This window comes from Rutidosis leptorrhynchoides, chromosome 8 (assembly GCF_046630445.1).
Source record: "Rutidosis leptorrhynchoides isolate AG116_Rl617_1_P2 chromosome 8, CSIRO_AGI_Rlap_v1, whole genome shotgun sequence".
Taxonomy (NCBI): domain Eukaryota; kingdom Viridiplantae; phylum Streptophyta; class Magnoliopsida; order Asterales; family Asteraceae; genus Rutidosis; species Rutidosis leptorrhynchoides.
Window position 1 is genome coordinate 114,919,585 of NC_092340.1, and position 26,720 is coordinate 114,946,304.

The 26,720-nt window shown below is 29.9% G+C and overlaps 2 non-coding genes across 2 annotated transcripts; both read right to left on the reverse strand.

Annotated features, from left to right (window-relative positions):
- Window positions 1–8,480: 8,480 nt before the first annotated feature.
- LOC139865114 (small nucleolar RNA R71) lies at window positions 8,481–8,587 on the reverse strand. The gene has a single exon (XR_011764640.1). It is a non-coding gene; the product is annotated as a small nucleolar RNA R71 (small nucleolar RNA).
- Window positions 8,588–11,489: 2,902 nt separating this feature from the next.
- Window positions 11,490–11,596, reverse strand: LOC139865115 (small nucleolar RNA R71). The gene has a single exon (XR_011764641.1). It is a non-coding gene; the product is annotated as a small nucleolar RNA R71 (small nucleolar RNA).
- Between the last annotated feature and the right edge of the window lie 15,124 nt (window positions 11,597–26,720).

Below are 26,720 nucleotides of genomic sequence, written 5' to 3' on the forward strand. Positions count from 1 at the left end.
ACATCTAAAAGCTGTGTATTGTACGAGTACGAATACGGGTGCATACGAGTAGAATTGTTGATGAAACTGAACGAGGATGTAATTGTAAGTATTTTTGTTAAGTAGAAGTATTTTGATAAGTGTCTTGAAGTCTTTCAAAAGTGTATGAATACATATTAAAACACTACATGTATATACATTTTAACTGAGTCGTTAACTCATCGTTAGTCGTTACATGTAAATGTTGTTTTGAAACCTTTAGGTTAACGATCTTGTTAAATGTTGTTAACCCAATGTTTATAATATCAAAAGAGATTTTAAATTATTATATTATCATGATATTATGATGTACGAATATCTCTTAATATGATATATATACATTAAATGTCGTTACAACGATAATCGTTACATATATGTCTCGTTTCAAAATCATTAAGTTAGTAGTCTTGTTTTTACATATGTAGTTCATTGTTAATATACTTAATGATATGTTTACTTATCATAATATCATGTTAACTATATATATAACCATATATATGTCATCATATAGTTTTTACAAGTTTTAACGTTCGTGAATCACCGGTCAACTTGGGTGGTCAATTGTCTATATGAAACCTATTTCAATTAATCAAGTCTTAACAAGTTTGATTGCTTAACATGTTGGAAACATTTAATCATGTAAATATCAATCTCAATTAATATATATAAACATGGAAAAGTTCGGGTCACTACACTCATCACTGTCAGAAATGACCATCAAGTCAGGTGAGTGACTACTATCCCCAAAAGACGTGTCATCAGAGTCGTCGGAGGGTAGTGGTGACAGAATAGGTGAGTTAACAACAACAGTCGGCGAAGTAGCAGACGAGTCCGAATCACTCTCCAAGTCAATAATCATAGGCGGTATGTCCGACATCTGAACAAGGTAAAATAAATTTTTCCATGTTAGTAAGATATATAGCAAGCATGTAATCAAGTATAATAACAACAGCAGCCTAGATCATCTACTGCAGTACATAGCATGGCAATAACAGTATCCTACAGCAGTATCATGAAATCAAAAGCAGATAGTAGTAGCATGCAGTAGTGGGAATAAACAGTAGCATACGGCAATAACATATAGCAGTAGTAGTAAGCACTTAGCATGCAGTAGTTCTGCAAAATCAAGTAAACGATTAAGTTATAGGTTAGTCCTATTAGTGAATCCTAATCGACTAGGTCAAGACACACTAATGCAGACTCATTCCCTACAACCAATGCTCTAATACCAAATATGATGCCCCGTTCAAAAACCTCTATGGTACGGATCATCAAAAACAGGTCCATTACACGGTATAACACTATATGCTATTTTAAACAAGGTTTTGCATTCATAAAAAGACAATGTTTTTCCAACGATAAATGTTTTACAAAAGTAATATGCTTATGCGGATAGAAAGCATTAATAAAAGTACGTGACACTTAGGTCATTACAAAGCCATAGTTCGAATATAACATAATTAGTGAATGCAAAATAAAAAGTCCATGCTTAGGAGACATCTCTAACAATGCAGAGTACAGCGGAAGTCTAACACAACAAGTCTATTATAGCGGAAGCAATTTCTTCTAAGCACCTGAGAAATAACATGCTTTAAAAAGTCAACACGAATGTTGGTGAGCTTTATAGTTTTATTGTAAACAATAATGTAATGTAGACCACGAGATTTTGTATTCAAAACAGTATGAAAAGTATATGTCTAACCGTGGGCACTTGGTAACTAATTTAACAGAGAAATATATAAATCACCCCCTAAAAGTACACTTGGCGAGTGCGTTAAAATAGAAGAAGTATTAAACACCCGTTAAATGCTAGCGCGACTAACACGAGTGGGGATGTCAAACCCTATGTATCCATATCTAAGATTCGCGTTCACCGATTCATAAACTAATGACTAAACGTTTCCGAGCTAAGGGGAAAATTTGTGCCGTTATGCACCCACACATATATAAAGTTAAAGTACTCGTGTCTAGTATGTAAAACATAAAAAAACACATGAATTTTCAGTCCCAAAATAGATAAAGTAAAAAGGGAGCTATAACTCACAGTGGATGTACGGTAAAGTCGGTACGAAAGTGTAAGCAAGTAGTAAGTCGGTCCAAAAGGTCCTCAACCTTAGTCAAAGGTTACTAAGTAAGTAAATCGTCCCAAAAAGTTTAAAGGTAAGTAAGTTAAGTCTTAAGTATCATCATTATCATCATACGTAAAAGATAAAATAAGTTTTCAACAAGAATAGAGGTCGAAACGAAAAGCTGAATTCGAACAGCTACTACGACCTCTACATAAACTGAAATGATGAGCGGCCAGTGGCCAAGGCTCCTTTTGTGAGTCCTATTACCGCTCTCCGAAAATCTGATCCTAACTCGATGTCGTTTGACCGTGGCAACGGTCAAAGCGCGAGTAGGTCAGAAATTTCAGCACGTAGTTACGAGGGCGTAGTGAACTTCGGAAGACTATAAATCATCCTTGATGCGTATAAGCCTCAAGTGTACAGCTCTTGATGTTTTAGCACCATTTTGACCAAGTTTTAACCATCAACACATAATGTCAAGACTAAGAAAAGAAGTACAACTCATTTAAGAGTTTTAGAAGGATGATGAACCATAGTTACATCAAGTTCTTAGTTTCAACTCAAGTACAAGTTCTATTTGGAATTTTTAAGCTATAACTTGGATTCAAACCAATCAAGCAAGACCTTAAGTTATAGAACTTAGATCTTAGCTAAATATTGAAGACCTTATACTAGAAAGTCTAGATCTTATGTTCTAGGTGAAACCCTAAGTTATAGAACTTAGACTTTCAACTTTTACAAAACCTTAAGTTATAAAACTTAGATTTTTACAATGTAGAATGAATATAAGCTAGTGAGCTTTTGTTTTAACAAGTTAGATGACCATAAGTTACATAACTTAGATCAAACAAAATGATGAGACCTTAAACTAGAAAGCTTAGATCTCTTAACAATACTTATGAGACTTCAAGCTAGAAAGCTTGTATCCTTGTTTAATGAAAATTCAAGTTACAAAATTGAAGTAAAACAACTTAAAGAAGATCATAAGTTAATAAACTTGATCTTTTAACAAACTTTTTGTAGAAACCTCAAGCTACAAAGCTTGGATTCCTTGTTCTTGCATCTTCTTCAACTAAAGTTTGAAGTTACAAGATATATGAAGATTCAAGTTACAAAACTTGAATCCTTGAATAATAATGATGATGATTTCCATTAAGGGAAGGAAAAAGAAGAAATAAAGTTCAAGAAAACTTACAAGTTTTCTTAAGTATTTAGAGTGAGAAACTAGAGAGAAAAACTAGAGAGAATTGTGTGTGTTTTTGGTTTGAAAATGAGAATGAAAGTTGGAAAATAAAGGATGGTAGTGAGGAGTATGAAGTTCGACGGTTTAAGGGGTGTGGGGGGGGGATCATTTTGGCTTTACATGGGTGGTGGTACAAAGGGTAATGTTTGCGTATTGGGAAGCATGTAGCATGGTGTCAAAATTTGTAAGAAATGGTACATAAGCATGCTAGTAATTTTGTCTTAATACTTAATGGATTTGTCTTATGTCTTAATGGGTTCATAAGTCCATTAAGATGGGCTCATTTACTAGTCCATTAGCTAGAGTAGGGTGGGCCTTGGTGATCTTAGTCCATTAAGGTGATAAGTCCATTAAGACTAACTAGTGTGCATTAATAAAACACTAAGCATAATTAAGCAATCAACAAGCTAAGTAATTGTCATTAAGAAATAACAATTAGGATTAAGTAGTCATAATACTCCAATTATGACCAAAGTTTAACGTGTACCAAATACGTATCTCTTTCTAAAGGACTAGTGACACTAACGGTCATAAAAGCATTCGAGGATCAAGTTAAGTGATTAAGCACTTAATAACACGTTTTAAGATATTAACGAAAGTAATTAACATGGATAATGATCCCATAATATTATCTAGCTCAGTACACACATATACGCGGATTCATGAGAGTATAAAGTATAAATATAAGTCGAAAAAGTCGGGCCTAAATGATGATTTCAATCTGTTGGGGTAGCTCGAATAGCAGAATAGGAAATAATAGATTTGACGCCAGAGCTGAGTTAATAAATACCATGCTCAACCGGACAGGTCGGTAGAAGAATCCTTGTATGTCGATCCTTCACATAGTAATAGTTAGAGATAAAGGTAATTATAAAGAAGTTATCTTTGCATAATTGATAAACTTATAGAGTATTATGATCCATATAAGGAACACATAGTACTTTAGATAAAGATAATGATTTAGTATTAACAGGAAGTGTAGCAAAATCAATTTGGCATACCCTTACTGCTAATGCTAAAAACAAACATATATTTCATAGCATTATCCTTCAAGAAAGACAAGCTTTTGGTTGCAATTGTTCTATTTACAAGTGATATTCGTTTAAATAATAAAAGGTGAAGACAAAAGACAGATTCGACGAATTGAAGACGCAAATGACCAAAACGCTAAAAAGTACAAAGTACAATCCACGAGGTTCAATTTATTGATGAGAAATGTCTAAAAGTTACAAGAGTACGAGCCGCTAAACGCAAAGTACAAGATATTAAATAGTACGAAAGGACGTTCGAAAATCCAGAACCGGGACCTGAGCCAACTATCAACGCGCGATGCAACGGACCTAAAATTATGAGTCAACTATGCACAAGAATATAATATAATATATATATAATTATTTAAAATTATATATAATATATTATAATTAATATATTAATCGAGCAGCCCACATTTTTGGAAGGATATGTGACCAGGAAATGACGGCCATGCGACCGCATGGCCTGGAAGAAGAAAACTCATGTGGTCGCATGAGTCACTGTAGCAGTTCACATCCTATAAATTTCGCGAGTTCTGGCCGAATTTAACACATCCTTTTTCTACTTCTTATTTTCAATTTATATTTATATTTATATTTTAATAATAATTTTATTTTAAGTTAATAATAATAAGGTTATAGTGGCGAATGTTGTAAGTTTGTAAGTCGAAATTCTGTCCGTGTAATGCTACACTATTATTAATCATTGTAAGTTATGTTCAACCTTTTTAAATTAATGTCTCGTAGCTAAGTTATTATTATGCTTATTTAAATCGAAGTAATCGTGATGTTGGGCTAAATATTAAAGACTAGGTTATTGGGCTTTGTACCATAATTGGGGTTTGGACAAAAGAACGACACTTGTGGAAATTGGACTATGGGCTATTAATGGGCTTTATATTAACTAAACGATACCTCATTAATTTAATATAAAGATTACAATTTGACGTATCTATATATAACCACGTATGCTTAATCGGGTACAGTGGGCGGGATATCTATAAATACGAATTATCGTTCATCTTACCGGACACGAGGAAGGATTAATAGTTAATGGACTCATTAAAACAGGGGTGGATTACATTCAAGGGTAATTGGTGTAATTGTTAACAAAGTAGTAAAACCTTGGATTACGCGCAGTCGATAACCTGGTGTATTCATTAAACAAAGTATTAAGACCTTGTTACAGTTCGAATCCCCAATTAGTTGGAATATTTGACTTTGGGTATAAGGATAATTTGACGAAGACTCTCGTACTTTATATTTATGAATGATGGACTATTATGGACAAAACCGTATGGACATATCGAATAATCCAGGACAAAGGACAATTAACCCATGGTAATAAACTAAAATCAACACGTCGAACATCATGATTACGGAAGTTTAAATAAGCATAATTCCTTTATTTTATATCTCATCGCACTTTTATTTACTGTCATTTTATTTATCGCATTTTTAATTATCGTACTTTTAATTATCGCAATATTATTTTACCGTCATTTTATTTATTGCACTTTAATTTATCGCACTTTAATTATTTTCATTTACTTTACGCTTTAAATTAAGTTATATTTATTTTTAATATTTTACATTAGGTTTTAACTGCGACTTAAGACATAAAATCGACAAACCGGTCATTAAACGGTAAAAACCCCCTTTTATAATAACAATACTACTTATATATATATATATATGCATATATATATATATATATATATATGCATATATATATATATATATGCATATATATATATATGCATATATATATTTATATATATATATATTTATATCTTTATACAAATATAGTTTAAAAATAATTATAGCGTTAAACTTGTTTACTGTATCCCTGTGGAACAAACCGGACTTACTAAAAACTACACTACTGTACGATTAAGTACACTGCCTATAAGTGTTGTAGCAAGGTTTAGGTATATCTATTCTATAAATAAATAAATAACTTGTGTAAAATTGTATCGTATTTAATAGTATTTCGCAATAAAAATATAACTATTTCATATACGATGCTGCACACATCAAGTATTTTTGGCGCCGCTGCCAGGGAACGCCTAAGCGAAACGGTATTAAAAAAATATTTTTATTAAGCTTTAATTCATTTTTATAAAAATACGTTTTATATAATACAATCAAAAATATAAAAGAAAAAGAAAAATATATATCTATATTTTTAAGTTTAGTTAAATTTAAAAAGTTTATATTTCTATTTATTGTGAAAAGTTATAAAAACTAATAAGTAAATTTTTCTTATTTATAAGTTTTATATAAATATTTTACAAAAATATCAAACAGAAAGTAAAATATATATATATATATATATATATATATATATATATATATATATATATATATATATATATATATATATATATATATATATATATATATATATATATATATATGGGCCCGACACTGTAGCAGCCCAACATATCAGGCCTGGTAGCCGGTGTCATTTGATCGCATGATAATATAACATGCACTCCATGCGATCGTATGGAGGGAGGTGACAGGTCTGAAACCTTTACTGTTGATTAAGGTTAGAGTTTAATTATTATTATTATTAATTAATTAAGATTAGGGTTTAATTTAATAATAGTTAGTTTTAGTTTTTAATTAATTTTTAATTTAAGTGTTAATTAGTTTTATTAGTATATAAAAATTGATACTTTTATAAAATAAATAATATAAAAATAATATTTTTATAAAATTGTATTTTTATAACTTTAAGCTTATTTTATATTTTGTATCTTTTTATTAGTTAAAGCGTAATTTTATAATTTATCGTTTGTAATTAGTTTTAAGATTAGTTTTTGCCGTAGTTTATTTTTATTTCTAGATTTCTAAGCTTTGCCGTAAAATCCCTTAAGTGCTTTTTCTTTAGACTAAGACTTAGACGCTTTAGAATTTACGACGTCGCTTATCGCTTTAGTTCAATAAACTTTAGTGCCTTTTTTTTAAGTAATTTTCATTTTGGATATAGAATTTCTTTTAAGTTTTAATACCTTTAGACATAAGTTTTTAGTATTTAGTACCTTTTAAGTTTCGACGCTTATTTTCTTTTTATTATTTTTAGACCTTTTATTTTTTCGACGTTTTTCGACGCACTCTTTTTCTTTCTTATTTCTCGACGCTCTAGTTTTTAGGACATAGAATTTTCTATTTCTTCTTTAAATTTCAACGAAAAATTATTTTAAGCGGTTAAATTGATAGACATCCAAAATTTTCTGGTTCGTAGTAATAGTTGGATTTGTTAGTGGCGAGTTGTGGGCTTCCGATTTAAAGGGTCCTGGCTACCTGCTGCATCTATTGGCTATTCGAAACGTGGGCAAAATCAGAAAAGTCTATTAATTTGATAACTTATATAATTTTTATCTTTTATAACTAATAGGATATTCAGTGAATGCACCGAGCAAAACGTTCACCACCTTTCATACGTTCACCACCTGTAACTCGATCAAGACATCTAGCCAATATTGTCGCCGTTGATTTTTCTTTAGAATCGTCATCTAGTCGACCAAGTACTCCAATTCAAATTTCCGATAATCCATTTTTTGAACCCGACCCCACAATTGAGAATTCGGAGGATATTTAGGGACAATTCAGAGATCCTGAACCACTAATTATTTCTCCTGAACCACAAATTACTCATTCAGAGATTGTCAAGGAAGAAACCATTAAATCAGAATCCTTTAGTGATTCAGATTCAACAAATTCAATCATGGAAAATCTGGAACTTCTAAGTATGGAAGACCGAATGAGAGCTAAACGCACTGGCCAAGGTAACGCAATTACTCAACCAGACATTAATGCGCCAGATTATGAAATTAAAGGACAAATCCTACACATCGTAACTAATCAATGCCAATTTAGTGGTGCGCCGAAGGAAGATCCAAACGAACATCTTCGAACCTTTAATAGGATATGTACTCTATTTAAAATCCGAGAAGTGGAGGATGAACAGATATATCTCATGTTATTTCCCTGGACTTTAAAGGGAGAAGCCAAAGATTGGTTAGAACGTTACCTGAAGGGGCGATTGATACATGGGATGTTTTAGTTAAAAATTTTCTTAAACAATTCTTTCCGGCATCTAAAGCCGTGAGACTTCAAGGAGAAATAGTTACATTCACACAGAAGCCAAATGAAACTTTATATGAGGCATGGACAAGATTTGGAAAGTTGTTAAGAGGATGTCCGCAACATGGTTTAGACACTTATCAAATAGTACAAATATTCTACCAAGGATGCGACATCACTACAAGAAAAGACATCGATATAGCAGCTGGTGGTTCCATTATGAAGAAAACCGTAACCCATGGTAATAAACTAAAATTAACACGTCGAACATCAAGATTATGGAAGTTTAAATAAGCATAATTCCTTTATTTTATATCTCATCGCACTTTTATTTACTGTCATTTTATTTATCGCATTTTTAATTATCGTACTTTTAATTATCGCAATATTATTTTACCGTCATTTTATTTATTGCACTTTAATTTATCGCACTTTAATTATTGTCATTTACTTTACGCTTTAAATTAAGTTATATTTATTTTTAATATTTTACATTAGGTTTTAACTGCGACTTAAGACATAAAAGCGACAAACCGGTCATTAAACGGTAAAAAACCCCTTTTATAATAACAATACTACTTATATATATATATATATATATATATATATATATATATATATATATATATATATATATATATATATATATATATATATATTTATATATTTATACAAATATAGTTTAAAAATAATTATAGCGTTAAACTTGTTTACTGTATCCCTGTAGAACGAACCGGACTTACTAAAAACTACACTACTGTACGATTAGGTACACTGCCTATAAGTGTTGTAGCAAGGTTTAGGTATATCTATTCTATAAATAAATAAATAACTTGTGTAAAATTGTATCGTATTTAATAGTATTTCGCAATAAAAATATAACTATTTCGTATACGCTGCTGCACACATCAAGTATTTTTGGCACCGTTGCCAGGGAACGCCGAAGCGAAACGCTATTAAAAAAAGATTTTTATTAAGCTTTAATTCATTTTTATAAAAATACGTTTTATATAATACAATCAAAAATATAAAAGAAAAAGAAAAATATATATCTATATTTTTAAGTTTAGTTAAATTTAAAAAGTTTATATTTCTATTTATTGTGAAAAGTTATAAAAACTAATAAGTAAATTTTTCTTATTTATAAGTTTTATATAAATATTTTACAAAAATATCAAACAGAAAGTAATATATATATATATATATATATATATATATATATATATATATATATATATATATATATATATATATATATATATATATATATATATATATATATATATATATATATATATATATATATATATATATATATATATATATATATATGGGCCCGACACTGTAGCAGCCCAACATATCAGGCCTGGTAGCCGGTGTCATGTGATCGCATGATAATATAACCTGCACTCCATGCGATCGCATGGAGTGAGGTGACAGGTCTGAAACCTTTACTGTTGATTAGGGTTAGAGTTTAATTATTATTATTATTAATTAATTAAGATTAGGGTTTAATTTAATAATAGTTAGTTTTAGTTTTTAATTAATTTTTAATTTAAGTGTTAATTAGTTTTATTAATATATAAAAATTTATACTTTTATAAAATAAATAATATAAAAATAATATTTTTATAAAATTGTATTTTTATAACTTTAAGCTTATTTTATATTTTGTATCTTTTTATTAGTTAAAGCGTAATTTTATAATTTATCGTTTGTAATTAGTTTTAAGATTAGTTTTTGCCGTAGTTTATTTTTATTTCTAGATTTCTAAGTTTTGCCGTAAAATCCCTTAAGTGCTTTTTCTTTAGACTAAGACTTAGACGCTTTAGAATTTACGACGTCGCTTATCGCTTTAGTTCAATAAACTTTAGTGCCTTTTTTTTTAAGTAATTGCCGTTTTGGATATAGAATTTCTTTTACGTTTTAATACCTTTAGACATAAGTTTTTAGTATTTAGTACCTTTTAAGTTTCGACGCTTATTTTCTTATTATTATTTTTTTGACCTTTTATTTTTTCGATGTTTTTCGACGCACTCTTTTTCTTTCTTATTTCTCGACGCTCTAGTTTTTAGGACATAGAATTTTCTATTTCTTCTTTAAATTTCAACGAAAAATTATTTTAAGCGGTTAAATTGATAGACATCCAAAATTTTCTGGTTCGTAGTAATAGTTGGATTTGTTAGTGGCGAGTTGTGGGCTTCCGATTTAAAGGGTCCTGGCTACCTGCTGCATCTATTGGCTATTCGAAACGTGGGCAAAATCAGAAAAGTCTATTAATTTGATAACTTATATAATTTTTATCTTTTATAACTAATAGGATATTCAGTGAATGCACCAAGCAAAACGTTCACCACCTTTCATACGTTCACCACCTGTAACTCGATCAAGACATCTAGCCAATATTGTCGCCGTTGATTTTTCTTTAGAATCGTCATCTAGTCGACCAAGTACTCCAATTCAAATTTCCGATAATCCATTTTTTGAACCCGACCCCACAATTGAGAATTCGGAGGATATTTAGGGACAATTCAGAGATCCTGAACCACTAATCATTTCTCCTGAACCACAAATTACTCATCCAGAGATTTTCAAGGAAGAAACCATTAAATCAGAATCCTCTAGTGATTCAGATTCAACAAATTCAATCATGGAAAATCTAGAACCTCTAAGTATGGAAGACCGAATGAGAGCTAAACGCACTGGCCAAGGTAACGCAATTACTCAACCAGACATTAATGCGCCAGATTATGAAATCAAAGGACAAATCCTACACATCGTAACTAATCAATGCCAATTTAGTGGTGCGCCTAAGGAAGATCCAAACAAACATCTTCGAACCTTTAATAGGATTTGTACTCTATTTAAAATCCGAGAAGTGGAGGATGAACAGATATATCTCATGTTATTTCCCTGGACTTTAAAGGGAGAAGCCAAAGATTGGTTAGAACGTTACCTGAAGGGGCGATTGATACATGGGATGTTTTAGTTGAAAATTTTCTTAAACAATTCTTTCCAGCATCTAAAGCCGTGAGACTTCAAGGAGAAATAGTTACATTCACACAGAAGCCAAATGAAACTTTATATGAGGCATGGACAAGATTTGGAAAGTTGTTAAGAGGATGTCCGCAACATGGTTTAGACACTTATCAAATAGTACAAATATTCTACCAAGGATGCGACATCACTACAAGAAAAGACATCGATATAGCAGCTGGTGGTTCCATTATGAAGAAAACTGTAACTGAAGCTTACAAAATTATTGATAACATTGCTTCCCACTCACATGAGTGGCACCAAGAAAAATATATCGTTAGATCATCTAAAGCGGCTAGAGCCGATTCTAGCCATGACTTTGATTCCATTTTCGCAAAGATAGATGCTGTCGAGAGACGAATGGAAAAGATGACTAAAGATATTCACTCAATACGAATTAGTTGTGAGCAGTGTGGAGGACCACATTTGACAAAAGATTGTCTCAGTATTGAACAAACAATGGAACAAAGAGAGAATGTTTCATACATGAACCAAAGGCCTAGAAATAATTATCAGAATAATTATCAACCACCAAGACCAAACTACAATCAAAACTAGAATTATAACCGAAATGTTCCATACAACAATCAACAAGGTCCTAGCAATCAACAAGTATCTAATAATACTTACAACCAGCAAAGACCTATTTTTCCAATTAAACCACCACAAACCGATGATAAAAAGCCAAATTTAGAAGATATGATGTCGAACTTAGTTGAATCTCAAACTCAATTTTTTACATCTCAGAAACAAACCAATGAAAAAATGCTCAAGCATTTAGAAATCAACAAGCTTCTATCCAAAATCTGGAACAAGAAGTAAGTAACCTAGCAAGGTTGATAGGTGAAAGAAAATCGAGAAGTCTACCTAGCGATACAAATGCTAACCCCTGGAATGAAACAGCTAAAGCCATTACCACAAGAAGTGGTATTATACTTAAACCACCTGAAATACCTGAAATATCTGATAACTCTATTCCTACTACACCAGAACCACAATCTGAGCAAGAAAAGGTAAAAGAACCGGTAGTTGAAAATGTTAATGAAGATAACACAGTTAAGGCTAAACCTTATGTTAAACCATACCAACCACCACTTCCTTATCCGAGTAAAATGAGAAAAAAAGACTTGAAGCCGAGCAATCCAAATTTTTGGATATGTTTAAACAAATAAATGTTAATCTTCCTTTCATTGATGTGATATCAGGAATGCCAAGATATGCTAAATTTCTGAAAGATCTAATCACAAATAGAAAGAAAATGGAAGAACTTTCGTGTGAAGACCCGTCCTAATCCATCCGGACGAAGTTCATATCGATTATAAACGATTCACAACAATTGTTTACATCGCGAGGTAATTGACCTCTATATGATACATTTTAGAAACATTGCATTCGTTTTTGAAAAGACAATCTTTCATTACATCGAAAGTTGACAACATGCATACCATTTTGTATTATATCTTACTATAATTGACTTAATAATAATCTTGATGAACTTGACGACTCGAATGCAACGTCTTTTGAAATATGTCATGAATGACTCCAAGTAATATCTTTAAAATGAGCAATTGCACAGCGGAAGACTTCTTTCATACCTGAGAATAAACATGCTTTAAAGTGTCAACCAAAAGGTTGGTGAGTTCATTAGCTTATCATAAATAATCATTTGCATCATTTTAATAGACCACAAGAATTTCATTTCCAGTTCTCATAAATATACGTCCCATGCATAGAGACAAAAATCATTCATATGGATTGAACACCTGGTAACCGACATTCACAATTTGTATATAAGAATATCCCCATCATTCCGGGATCCTCCTTCGGACATGATATAAATTTTGAAGTACTAAAGCATCCGGTACTTTGGATGGGGCTTGTTGGGCCCGATAGATCTATCTTTAGAGTTCGCGTCAATTAGGGTGTCTGTTCCCTAATTCTTAAATTACCAGACTAAAAGGGGCATATTCGATTTCGATCATTCAACCATATAATGTAGTTTCAATTACTTGTGTCTATTTCGTAAAACCGTTATAAAAACAGCGCATGTATTCTCAGTCCCAAAAATATATATTGCAAAAGCATTTAAAAAGGGATTAATGAAACTCACCATATTGTATTTTGTAGTAAACATACATATAACATCATTGAACAAGTGTAAGGTTGGCCTCTGGTTCACGAACCTATATAATTTGTTTATTTATTAATATACGTAATTATAATCGAACAATATATGTATCATTATTTGTGAAGTAAATTATAATTTAACAAGTTTCATTATATATATACTTTCATTTTATATATATAGTACTATTAATGTAGTTAGAATATGTTTATTAAATATATTATTTATCACTTGTTTATTAAAAATATTAATTATATTAATACTAAATTATTATTAGTAGTGATTAAACTAATGATAATGATAATACTAGTGTTAATAATAATAATAATAATAATAATAATAATAATAATAATAATAATAATAATAATAATAATAATAATAATAATAATAATAATAATAATAATAATAATAATAATAATAATAATAATAATAATAATAAAAATAATAATAATAATATAAATGATAATTTTTAAAAGAATAACAGTAGTTTTTAATAAAATAAAAAGTCTATTAATAATGATAATGAAAATAATAATTTTTATAGTAATACATAATACTTTATAATATTAACCATTATAGAAATTTCATTACTAATGATAATATTAATAACAATACTTATGTTAATCCTAATCAAAATCTTCATGTTAAATTTGTAAACTAATTACTAAAGTTTCGTAATCCAAATCATAATAATAAGAGTAATACTAATAATAATAATAATAATAATAATAATAATAATAATAATAATAATAATAATAATAATAATAATAATAATAATAATAATAATAATAATAATAATAATATTAATAATAATAATATTAATAATAATATTATTATTATTAATAATACTAATAATAATAAAAATAAAAATAAAAGTAATAATTATAAGAGTAATAATTCTACCTAATAAAGAGTAGAACTCATCGGTTCAAACAGATCGAGACACCAGAGGAAAAGAAAAAACAAACGCAGAGGAAAACAACATCCTGGTTTAGGGTTTATTCGATTCATCACACAGCTTAATCAATCAAATGACAAACATCAATATACAGTAGTTCTTGATTCATCATCTTCAACCGTCATCATCAATCTTCAGCAACCATCGCAGGATTTGATTTTCTGTTTCAATCGAGATGTCCAAATCAAAGATCTATGTATGTAATTCGATTCAACAATTAATCAAGCGGGTAATTGCTTCATTAATACTCTTAATTTCTTCATTCATCTTTATATATTCTGTTCTTTTAAAAGAATTGGACACTTGCAGTAATTAATGGTTTTTGGATTGGGTGTGTTCAAACATGAAATAGAAACTAACCGGTCGTGTGTACTCGAACAGGAATAAGCAGATCTATCAATATACTCGTCATTATTTGGCTATCCTCATGATTTGTCGGTTGCAGGTTATTGGAGCAAGGAGATGACCAACAGTAATAAAGGTTTGATTTGTTTGCAGGTGATGATATTTGGTTTGAGAACTTATTGTGTAAGTTTGTTGTAGGCTTCGATTTATAGCAGGAACCTAAAGTTACTTGTGGTCTTGTGATGGTTTCTTGATGAATGATTCGAACTCAAACAACAACATGAATAAGTAGGTGTGATAGTAGTTTCCCGTATTCATATTCATCAAAGATGATCGAGTAGAAGATGGTGTGATTTGGTATTGTTCGATAGACAGCAGTAATACCATAGCAGTAGTAATGATGATGATGGTGATCGGTTTGGTCATTGAGAAAGGATGCAAGCTGCAGTAATCTTTGAATATACCAGGTTTGTGTTTGTTTAAAAATTCGAATGGTAGTAACAAACAGTTTACTATGATGTTTATTTTGGTGATCATGTGTGTTGGTTGTAACAGAATTATAAATGGAATGGTGGCGGTTGTGGTTATGATTATAGCTTGACGATGGTGGCGTTGATTTATTGATGAAGATGATTATTATGAGTTTTGTTGTTCATGAACCAGGAATACATAATGGCAACAATAACTAACAACCGAAGGGTGGTGTTAGTGGGGTTTGAAAGGGTGGTTTCAAAGTGTTCGATGATCGAGTAACAGGAGTTGGTTCAAATGGTGGTGATGATCGTGTTTTAAAGGAGATGTGAATTCATAGCTGCAAGTGAAGATGAACCAAATTGAAACTTCACTTACTTGGCACAAATGTGGTTGTCATTTTTTTTTGTTTGTGTACGCTTTCTTGGTGATAGAGTTGACACAAAAGAAAAAGTATAGAGAGAGTTAAATGTGGTGAGGATATGAGTTGGTATATGAATGTTAGTCGACCAAAAATCACAAGTAAATAGAATAAATGAATTAAATAAAAAATAAAAAGCTTGATACTGATTAGTAAGTGATTTGTCTCTTTGTTTAGTGTAATCCATCAATTTCAAAAGGGAAAGGGATTGATAAAGAATTGTACAAACTGAATCCGTGATTTATTGCTTTTTCCTTTATTAATAATTATTTATTTATTAATAATAATAATGATAACTATAAATATAATAAGAATTTTAATAAATGTAATAATAATTTCTAATGATAATGGTAACCATAAAAATAATAATAATACAAGAAATGGTAACCATATTAATATCTAAAAATATAATATAACAATTTACATGTATCAACTTTATATCCATATTTTATAATTTTTATAATATTAATAACACTGGTATTATTATTTATTTTAATGAAAGTAATAATAATATTACTATAACATCTATATTCTTAACTTGTAATTACATTTAATCTATTTACATATTGTTAATTTTGTAATAGTTATTAATTATACTATATAACATAATTTGTTATGAATCATTTATGTACTAGTGTTTACTCTGCCTTCTTAAATATTTTAATTATCTTAAATAAATAACAATCGAGTCCCTAATCGACTACTAATATTATTTATTAAATAATTCGAAATATATATAAACACATTTTTAATTACACTTTGCAAGTTATTTATATATTTAATTCTAGTAATTAATATCATATTATATATTATATATATTCCCATTATGTCATTTAAACAAAACATTTTAATAATCACACTCGATTGAATCGAAAAATATTTCCGTACTTTTGAAGTTAAATCAATTGAATACTATGAACTTTAGTTCTACTGATTAATTTGTATTTTATTATTTCACATCATTATTCATACACATATATTCAACTTTATATATATATATATATATATATATATATATATATATATATATATATATATATATATATATATATATATTATTTTTAACAACAATGGTTCGTGAATCGTCGGGATTAGTCAAAGGGTAATTGATTACATGAATATAGATTTCAAGACTTTCGAGACTTAATCATTACAGATTTTGCTTATCGTGTCGGAAACATATAAAGATTAAAGTTTAAATTTGGTCGGAAATTCCCGGGTCGTCACAGTACCTACCCGTTAAAGAAATTTCGTCCCGAAATTAGAGTGTGGTCGTTATGGCTAACAATAAGAATGTTTTCATAAGGAATATGAGTTGATAAATTGAGTTTTATCATTTGATTAATATGAATAAAATAATTCAATTATTCGAAGAGTACGAATGAAACTATCATAAGAGAGGTCCCAACGGGCATCGTCCATCTTCGCCCAAAAACTTGCCCAAATTTTTTTTTTTTTTTTTTAGCCGTTAGTAAAATAAAAAAATTCCCAACGGCTATCCCAACGGTCACTTTTACACTATAAAAACACCAACCATATACTTCATTTTATACACTCAACATATAATTTTTTTTTTGTTTTTTTTTTTTTTATATTTCCACCTTTCTCTAAATCAAAAATCAAACACTCCCAAATAGCAAAAATGTTAACACTTCCCCCAATGATTGTTTCATTCGATGTTCATTTCGAAGGTGATTTCCGTAACCAAATGAAGGAATATAAGTAGAGCGACAGTATTTCGTTCGAAGATATCGACATTCGTGATGTTGGTTTACAAGACTTGCTATCCTTTCTGAAGAAAAAGGTTCCTGTGTCAATTCACGTCTGTGTTCTTTTATAAAGACGATTATGATGCGGATTGTAGGGCAAGTTTCCTGTGTACAGATGATCAATGGTACTTTATAAAAGATACCATTGAAGATCGCGGTAAACGCATTTCTTTGTATGCGGTTCTTGAAGATGAAGAGACGTTGGGTTATCGTTACCTCGATGAATTAGCTGAAGCAGCAGTTGAGGCATCAAGAGAAATACCGATGTCTCCAGAGTACCTCACGGGTGGTGAAATGACTGGTGAACGCTACTTTGAAGATGACAATTGACGACGACGAGTAGTTTGATTGTAATCTTTTAATTTTTAATTGTCGTGATGTTTTAATTTTTAATTATTGTAATTTCAGTGTTGTTGTCGAGTTTTATATCTTCCTTTATGTTTCGGAGCTCTTCGTCTTTTTATTCTCCTCTCGATCTCTAGTAAAACGAGTGATGGTATAGAATTCGTAAGTATGGAATTTCGGATAAACATCATGTTCTAAATAAGAAAGAATGTATTAGCATGATTTGATTGTCGAATTACCAGAGTCACTGAGAATTGAACTATCAAGAATATACTTTCTTGATATGTTCAGAAGTTAAGCAGAATGAAAGAGTTATGCAAAATGGCACATGATGACGTTATGTTCTGTGAATCATCACATCCCATTAGAAACTCAGCATGACTTACTGTAATATAATCACGTTGATCAAGTGTCATTATATTATACTAACTCATGCATCAGTTCCCAACATTACTTCAATAACATTCACATTTTAAGCTCGAAATTTTACAGCATATAGAAACTAACAGTTTCTATATGATGTAATACTGATAGCACGAAGAGATTAATGATTTCAGATAAGAATAGTTATAAAAAATATCTCCAGAAATATGGAGGATATTTATAATGAAAGATACGATAATATCTCGGAATATCTAAGATCAGAGGATGATAGAAACTATTATCCGCAAGGGTGTAGAGTAAGGAGCAAGGTATTTGTTAAAGACTTCAGCAGGCATTGAATCATTTGGATTCTTTGAAGTCAAACTTATTCTTTGTGATTTGTCCACGGCTTTCTTCATAGTTTCGTGTAATCTGCTTTTCGATACTAAATTTTCTCTTGAATGTTTCCAATATAATGATACACAGGAAGCACGAAGATGCATATAATTTCGGACGAGAATATTTATGAAAATATCCTCAGAAATATCGAAGATATTGATGATGATATTTTGGAATTTCTAAGTTCGATGGTTGAGGGAGAAAGATTTTTCGCAAGATTTTAACATGACTTCGGAGCAAGATATTCTCTAAAGATTTCAACGGATCCAGAATTATCTAGATTCTTTGAATATAGGGTATGGTCCTTGTATTTGTCATTGATCTCCTTCATGGTTAGCTCAATCCATTTTCCAGCTCCAACGTTTCTGAGCTTTTTCCAACATACTATTCTTTATCATCAAATTTCTGACGACTAAGGTCGTTTACGGTTGTCTACGGTTTCTGCTGCTTCATTCAGCTTTTTCAACATTCAGAGTATTGATTTGTAGACTGAGTGCTTTTCAGAATTTCAGAATTGAAGATCATAGTTCTAATAGATAAATGTTATATGGATACATATAACTGTTGATGTAGATATGCTGTGAGTTTTCAAAGTACTAATTGCTGATTTCCGATAATTGGTATGTCAGTTCCCGTTACAAGATACGGATGAGTATATGATAGGGTTTCAATGAATAAATATAATGATTTGTCAAAGAGATTTAAGCCAAGAAGTAACGAGGTTGCTGGTACGTCTGCTGGTAATAAAATGGAATACAAAAGATTTCCCGGTAACAATAAAAGAGTACACATATAAATCAAGGTTATAATAAGGTTGTTTCGAACAAAAAGTCAAAGTTAACTTGTTGGAGCCGTGACAAAATTTGCTAATATGGTAAGGGATTGCAAAGTTATTTTTGCTAATAAATGCCAAAGGATCTGACGCAGCTACGTGTTAAACCTTTACTCAGTTGTCGAGAGTTTCTCAGGTGTATAACTATATGCACAAATCTTTCCTTCCGTAGATGAAGTATGGTTGGTTCATCCTCTCGATTGGGGTGTTTTCAAGAATTATGAAATGTTTGAACGCAGATTGGAATCGTCAAGATACGAATGAGGTTTAAGATGAAATCAAGTGGCAAACTTGAAGAATTGTTTAGTTTCATATGTTATAATTAATATTTTAATTCATTTTAATTGTCCAATATTGGTAGTCCACAGTTGATAGTCCATAGTTAACAATTCAATAATTCATATATAGTTTAATATTTAATATTCGAATTAATTTATACGTATCGTGACCCGTATTCGTCTCAGACTCGATCACAACTTAAAGTATATATATTATTGTAGAATCAACCTCAACCCTGTATAGCTAACTCCCGCATTACTGCATATAGAGTGTCTATGGTTATTCCAAATAATATATATAGATGGGTCGATATGATAGGTCAAAACCTTGTATACTTGTCCCGACATTTAAAGTGCGTAAAATAAATAACAGAATTTAAATGACGATAAATAAAGTGCGTAAAGTAAATAACAGAAATTAAATGACGATAAATAAAAATGCGATAATTAAATTGCGATAAATAAACTGTGATAAATAAAATGTAATCAGTTAGCTAGGAACAGTTAGCTGGAAACAGTTAGCGTGGATTCTTAACAAAATTTCTCATAGTTAATTTGTTTGTTTCTAACAAATTTTATTTATCCAATGTTTTCTTCATTATGCCACTTGTTGGATTATGATAAATCTAAATCCAAATATGAAATTGGATGAATATGGTTATTCTGTGATTAACGGATTTGTATATCGGTGGATGTAAGTAGGATAGTATATGATTGTTGAAACAGATTCGAAGAACGTACAATGTAACTTATTAATATGAAATTTAAATATTCCTCGGGTATTACCTACCCGTTAAAATATTTTCACCATTAACAGTTTGTACAAGAGAATTTTTAATTATAATCTTTATGAAAAACATATATACATATATATTTTCTTCATATGTATTCATGGATTTAATGAGTTAATATGATATTAAACTCATTTGCTTTTCGGTTGGGATTAGAATAAATAATTTCTAAAACTTTAGAGATTACATATTCGCCATGTCGAACGAAGATAAATGAGGTAGAACGATACGTAGAACGAAGATCATACTCAAAATTCAGAAGATGATATTGAAGCATGGATTGTTGATGGTACTGGTGCTGTTATTGATGGTACTGTTGGTGCCGGTGATGTTGCTGAAGCTGGTACATTTTGCACCATATTCTCCGAATTGATTATTCGAGCGCGTAATTCGTTGACTTATTACTCCAGGATGATTGTCGGTCAGAACGAGCGGATGAATAAGGTTCAGAATTGTGGATAGAATATAATCTTGTCGAGTTACCCTGGAAATGATACTGAAAATGGTGTCTTAAACAGGTTCGCCGGTAAACACTTCAGGTTCATTGTCAAGAGGTGAATTCGGTTGGTGGAAGGGATTGCCTTCTGCGCGTTTCCATTAATTAAGTCGACTACGAATGCATCAGATGAATTGGGGATGGCTGATTAATTGATTCATTCTGGTGACATTGCTTTCAGAGCTTAGGTGAATATCCATGTCGGAATAGCTGTCGGAATAACTATCGGAATAGTTATCGAAATCTGAGGGACTCGAACTGGTTGTAAGATTCATCTCGTATGATCAGATGAAGGATTTTCGATAAGAAATAGATTATAGGATGTAGATTAGTACCCTGCAATACATAATTTACATATGCATATATAATACCAAAATCCCATAAGTTACGGAGGAATCTACAGAAAATGTCAGGCAAAGTTTACAATAACAGATACGCTACGATTTGAATTAGCAGATATGCTAAGATATGAATTTTGTCTATACACTAATCATGCAATCAATTCAATAAGATGTGTCTAGCCTAAGGATGATAAGCAAGTGATTCTCTAAGAATGATAAGCAGGTAATTTTCGACACGAAATGATAAGCAAAACTTTTGACATGCAGACAGGGTCGAAGTCCAGACTCACTAATGCATCCTAACGACTTATCAGTTAGACACACTAATGCAGACCTGGTTCGCTAAGACCCGTCCTAATCCATCCGGACGAAGTTCATATCGATTATAAACGATTCACAACAATTGGTTACATCGCGAGGTAATTGACCTCTATATGATACATTTTACAAACATTGCATTCGTTTTTGAAAAGACAATCTTTCATTACATCGAAATTTGACAACATGCATACCATTTTGTATTATATCTTACTATAATTGACTTAATAATAATCTTGATGAACTTGACGACTCGAATACAACGTCTTTTGAAATATGTCATGAATGACTCCAAGTAATATCTTTAAAATGAGCAATTGCACAGCGGAAGACTTCTTTCATACCTGAGAATAAACATGCTTTAAAGTGTCAACCAAAAGGTTGGTGAGTTCATTAGTTTATCATAAATAATCATTTTCATCATTTTAATAGACCACAAGAATTTCATTTCCAGTTCTCATAAATATACGTCCCATGCATAGAGACAAAAATCATTCATATGGATTGAACACCTGGTAACCGACATTCACAATTTGTATATAAGAATATCCCCATCATTCCGGGATCCTCCTTAGGGAATGATATAAATTTCGAAGTACTAAAGCATCCGGTACTTTGGATGGGGCTTGTTGGGCCCGATAGATCTATCTTTAGAGTTCGCGTCAATTAGGGTGTCTGTTCCCTAATTCTTAAATTACCAGACTAAAAGGGGCATATTCGATTTCGATCATTCAACCATATAATGTAGTTTCAATTACTTGTGTCTATTTCGTAAAACCGTTATAAAAACAGCGCATGTATTCTCAGTCCCAAAAATATATATTGCAAAAGCATTTAAAAAGGGATTAATGAAACTCACCATACTGTATTTTGTAGTAAAAATACATATAACATCATTGAACAAGTGTAAGGTTGGCCTCTGGTTCACGAACCTATATAATTTGTTTATTTATTAATATACGTAATTATAATCGAACAATATATGTATCATTATTTGTGAAGTAAATTATAATTTAACAAGTTTCATTATATATATACTTTCATTTTATATATATAGTACTATTAATGTAGTTAGAATATGTTTATTAAATATATTTTTAAATATATTATTTATCACTTGTTTATTAAAAATAGTAATTATATTAATACTAAATTAATATTAGTAGTGATTAAACTAATGATAATGATAATACTAGTGTTAATAATAATAATAATAATAATAATAATAATAATAATAATAATAATAATAATAATAATAATAATAATAATAATAATAATAATATAAATGATAATTTTTAAAAGAATAACAGTAGTTTTTAATAAAATAAAAAGTCTATTAATAATGATAATGATAATGAAAATAATAATTTTTATAGTAATACATAATACTTTATAATATTAACCATTATAGAAATTTCATTACTAATGATAATATTAATAACAATACTTATGTTAATCCTAATCAAAATCTTCATGTTAAATTTGTAAACTAATTACTAAAGTTTCGTAATCCTAATCATAATAATAAGAGTAATACTAATAATAATAATAATAATAATAATAATAATAATAATAATAATAATAATAATAATAATAATAATAATAATAATAATAATAATATTAATAATAATATTATTATTATTAATAATACTAATAATAATAAAAATAAAAATAAAAGTAATAATTATAAGAGTAATAATTCTACCTAATAAAGAGTAAAACTCATCGGCTCAAACAGATCGAGACACCAGAGGAAAAGAAAAAAAAACGCAGAGGAAAACAACATCCTGGTTTAGGGTTTATTCGATTCATCACACAGCTCAATCAATCAAATGACAAACGTCGATATACAGTAGTTATTGATTCATCATCTTCAACCGTCATCATCAATCTTCAGCAACCATCGCAGGATTTGATTTTCTGTTTCAATCGAGATGTCCAAATCAAAGATCTATGTATGTAATTCGATTCAACAATTAATCAAGCGGGTAATTGCTTCATTAATACTCTTAATTTCTTCATTCATATTTATATATTCTGTTCTTTTAAAAGAATTGGACACTTGCAGTAATTAATGGTTTTTGGATTGGGTGTGTTCAAACATGAAATAGAAACTAACCGGACGTGTGTACTCGAACAGGAATAAGCAGATCTATCAATATACTCGTCATTATTTGGCTATCCTCATGATTTGTCGGTTGCAGGTTATTGGAGTAAGGAGATGACCAACAGTAATAAAGGTTTGATTTGTTTGCAGGTGATGATATTTGGTTTGAGAACTTATTGTGTAAGTTTGTTGTAGGCTTCGATTTATAGCAGGAACCTAAAGTTACTTGTGGTCTTGTGATGGTTTCTTGATGAATGATTCGAACTCAAACAACAACATGAATAAGTAGGTGTGATAGTAGTTTCCCGTATTCATATTCATCAAAGATGATCGAGTAGAAGATGGTGTGATTTGGTATTGTTCGATAGACAGCAGTAATACCATAGCAGCAGTAATGATGATGATGGTGATCGGTTTGGTCATTGAGAAAGGATGCAAGCTGCAGTAATCTTTGAGTATACCAGGTTTGTGTTTGTTTGAAAATTCGAATGGAAGTAACAAACAGTTTACTATGATGTTTATTTTGGTGATCATGTGTGTTGGTTGTAACAGAATTATAAATGGAATGGTGGCGGTTGTGGTTATGATTATAGGTTGACGATGGTGGCGTTGATTTGTTGATGAAGATGATTATTATGAGTTTTGTTGTTCATGAACCAGGAATACATAATGGCAACAATAACTAACAATCGAAGGGTGGTGTTAGTGGGGTTTGAAAGGGTGGTTTCAAGGTGTTCGATGATCGAGTAATAGGAGTTGGTTCAAATGGTGGTGATGATCGTGTTTTAAAGGAGATGTGAATTCATAGCTGCAAGTGAAGATGAACCAAATTGAAACTTCACTTACTTGGCACAAATGTGGTTGTCATTTTTTTTTTTTTGTATGTGTACGCTTTCTTGGTGATAGAGTTGACACAAAAGAAAAAGTATAGAGAGAGCTAAATGTGGTGGGGATATGAGTTGGTATATGAATGTTAGTCGACCAAAAATCACAAGTAAATAGAATAAATGAATTAAATAAAAAAATAAAAAGCTTGATACTGATTAGTAAGTGATTTGTCTCTTTGTTTAGTGTAATCCATCAATTTCAAAAGGGAAAGGGATTGATAAAGAATTGTACAAACTGAATCCGTGATTTATTGCTTTTTCCTTTATTAATAATTATTTATTTATTAATAATAATAATGATAACTATAAATATAATAAGAATTTTAATAAATGTAATAATAATTTCTAATGATAATGGTAACCATAAAAATAATAATAATACAAGAAATGGTAACCCTATTAATATCTAAAAATATAATATAACAATTTACATGTATCAACTTTATATCCATATTTTATAATTTTTATAGTATTAATAACACTGGTATTATTATTTATTTTAATGAAAGTAATAATAATATTACTATAACATCTATATTCTTAACTTGTAATTACATTTAATCTATTTACATATTGTTAATTTTGTAATAGTTATTAATTATACTATATAACATAATTTGTTACGAATCATTTATGTACTAGTGTTTACTCTGCCTTCTTAAATATTTTAATTATCTTAATTAAATAACAATCGAGTCCCTAATTGACTACTAACTAATATTATTTATTAAATAATTTGAAATTTATATAAACACGTTTTTAATTACACTTTGCAAGTTATTTATATATTTAATTCTAGTAATTAATATCATATTATATATATTCCAATTATGTCATTTAAACAAAATATTTTAATAATCACACTCGATTGAATCGAAAAATATTTCCGTACTTTTGAAGTTAAATCAATTGAATACTATGAACTTTAGTTCTACTGATTAATTTGTATTTTATTATTTCACATCATTATTCATACACATATATTCAACTTATATATATATATATATATATATATATATATATATATATATATATATATATATATATATATATATATATATATATATATATATATATATATATATATATATATATTATTTTTAACTATAATGGTTCGTGAATCGTCGGGATTAGTCAAAGGGTAATTGATTACATGAATAAAGATTTCAAGACTTTCGAGACTTAATCATTACAGATTTTGCTTATCGTGTCGGAATCATATAAAGATTAAAGTTTAAATTTGGTCGGAAATTCCCGGGTCGTCACATTTCGGCTGTTACTATGAATGCTAATTGTTCTGCAGTGCTGTTGAATAAGATACCAGAAAAATTATCAGATCCAGGAAGTTTCATAATTCCGTGTTTTCTGGGTAGTCTTAGTTCAATAGAAGCATTGGCAGACTTAGGTAATAGTATAAATTTAATGTCGTATTCACTATACACTAAACTAGACCTCGGAGAATTGAAAGCAACACGAATAAGCATACAACTAGCCGATCGATCAGTAAAATATCCTAGAGGAATAATGGAGAACATGCTAGTTAAAGTTGGTACTTTAGTATTTCCAGTAGATTTTGTTATTCTGAACATGGAAGAAGATTCTCAAGTTCCTCTAATATTAGGAAGACCATTCATAAACACGGCTAAAGCAATAATAGACATGTTTGGTAAGAAACTGACCCTAAGTATAGAGGACGAGAGTGTTACCTTTTTTGTGGATAGAGCCATGCAACAATTGCAATCTGCAGATGATACATGTTATTATATTCAAACTATAGATTCACATGCAGAATTGTTAGAAGAATTCCCAGAATTACAAGGAACAGGAGAATGTTCTTTAGGAGAAGGAACTGAACCAATTGATGAAGCTGAAATGCTAGCCGCACTGATGGCTAATGAATACGAACCAACAAAAGAAGAACTTCAAATACTAAAAGAGGAAGACAGATATCGATACAAGTCATCGATAGAAGAACCACCGAC